Source organism: Kryptolebias marmoratus, linkage group LG12, assembly GCF_001649575.2.
Source record: "Kryptolebias marmoratus isolate JLee-2015 linkage group LG12, ASM164957v2, whole genome shotgun sequence".
Lineage (NCBI taxonomy): Eukaryota > Metazoa > Chordata > Actinopteri > Cyprinodontiformes > Rivulidae > Kryptolebias > Kryptolebias marmoratus.
This window is the reverse complement of record NC_051441.1, coordinates 2,854,453-2,856,500: the sequence shown is the minus strand read 5'-3', so window position 1 is coordinate 2,856,500 and position 2,048 is coordinate 2,854,453. Positions and strand designations below refer to the sequence as shown.

Sequence of the window (2,048 nt, the reverse complement as noted above, 5' to 3'; positions counted from 1 at the left end):
GGTGGAATCGGACAAGTTTAGATTCTCGAAGGAGGTGGAAATAAAAGAGTGAATCTGCTGCTAAAGGTGAAAGGCAAGAGAAAATATGAGCAAGACGGCTATCATGAATAAATATCAGGAATCAAACAGGCGGTGGAGCGCCATAAAGACACAGGTGGCTTGTGAGAAACTTCTAGACCGGTAAGTTTTCTGTTTCATCTCATTAATTCAGACTCTTCAGCTGTTTCCAGGTAAACAAACATACCTGCCACAAGGACATGCTAACTATGAGATAAGAAAAATATTCTGCAGATTTCATTTCTTACTTACTTTAGTCTTTATGACTTTGCAATGAGTGCCTTTAAAGAACTATCTGCAACAGGTAAGATATTAGTTGCTAATGATTATTTTAATGAAAATCCATACATTGTTATTAGGCCACTGCCTTCCTGTAATTTATTTCTGATAGACTTGATTAGATTCTTCTTAATGGATATTCAAGTTTGTCACCCGTAAGCATCAAAACAGTTATTTTTACGTTTATTATTGCAGGAATTTGTGATCCAGCGTCTCCTTTTAGTGGAATGATTCACCTGCAGTCGGAGACCAGCCTGATGGACACAAGCACTCTAATTCAAAGCTTAAACCTGTTCCATCTCAACTGTGGTGCGTCGTCATTTCGCTGCCGGTGATGTTACCATTAAACAGAAGAGGGTTTTTATGTGCACCCCCCCACCCCAACACACACACACACAAACACACACCCTGCTTACACAAGGCCTGCAGGAATATCATAATCAAATTATGACTCCAATAGGACTATGTCTCATTCTAACTAGATCTTGGCCTCTGTGCGCCTCAGCTGCTTGTCTCGTTGAGGTTTCCATGGTACACACACTCTCTCTCACACACACACACTGAAACCTGCACCCACCAGCACACGTAAAACAAGCAGAGAGGCTTGTCTTTTTTTGGCTCTGAGCCGAGCAACAACTGACCCACCATCCTGTTTCTGCTCCCCCACCACCTGACACTTCCTCCCCACCCTCCCACTGATGCTGCCATAAAACAGGCAACATTTTATGTAGCAACACCCCCCCAAACCCACCCAACACCAACATCACCTCTCCAGGGGCATCTGCAGGAGTATTATTATCTAATCATGGCTCTAATAAGACCAAACCAGATCCAGACCCTAAAACACACACACACACACACACCAGCTCTCTCCTCTCTCCTATACACGCCCCACATACATCAGTATGTCTTTAGTACAGGCAGAGAGAGGAGAGACTGAATATTAGTATTCAGAGCACAGGGAGGAAAAGGAGGAGAGGCAGCGCGCGAGCAAAGCGAGGGAGAGTGAAAGGGAGGGGACAGGAGGAGGAAAAAAAACCACGAGGTGGGGAGGAAAATATAAAAAGAAGAACAAGGGGAACCGAGAGGAACCAGAGGGGAGAGGAGATTTATCTCATTGTTCATTTCTCCCTCTCAGTCTGCCTTCCCCGGTGTGGAGAGAGGACGACAGCAGGGAGGGGGTGCACGGAGTGAAAGAGGGCGGAATGCCCCTTTACAGGCGTCGCATCTGACAGAACCAGCTCGGAGGCTGGGAGAAGACCGCGGCGGCTTCTGCGACGTGAAGGTAGGGAGATGTTCCCGTAAACATCCGGGATGTCAGCGATGCTCTCCATCCTTTTCATCCCGAATCCAGCAGCACGAGCCTGTTTTCTATAAATATTTAATGTTTAGCCTTTTATTTCTGCATCAGCCTGCCTCCTTTATAATGCATTCTATAGCTCGGTAGCCTATACATCCAGACATATATATTTATATATAGAGAGATATATTTGTACAGAGTGGGGATGTGTGGAGGCAGGCAGCCTTCAGAACAGATTTGTAATGGCAGCTCTCCTCTCCGATCACAGTCCTTTCACTTTCTTTTCTTTTTCTTTTTTTGAATAATTGGAGTTCTAGGACGAGCAGACGGTGGGGTGCGCGCACGAGCACGCAGAAAACACATATAGAAGACAGGTTGACGTGCGTAAGACGTGCGTAATCCCCCCTCCACC

At 45.8% G+C, this 2,048-nt stretch overlaps 1 protein-coding gene across 3 annotated transcripts in view; it reads left to right on the top strand.

The window, feature by feature from the left end:
• The first annotated feature begins 422 nt into the window (after positions 1-422).
• The window catches only part of syt3 (synaptotagmin III), a 43,024-nt gene continuing 41,398 nt past the window's right edge, over positions 423-2,048 (top strand). The window contains exons 1-2 of one of the 3 annotated variants that reach the window (XM_025006653.2): positions 423-645; positions 1,475-1,621. The gene's annotated coding sequence lies outside the window, so the exon portion shown is untranslated. Of the gene's footprint in view, positions 646-1,202; positions 1,622-2,048 lie in introns of those variants that run through there. The other 2 variants (XM_017419466.3, XM_017419464.3) reach the window with 2 other exon arrangements.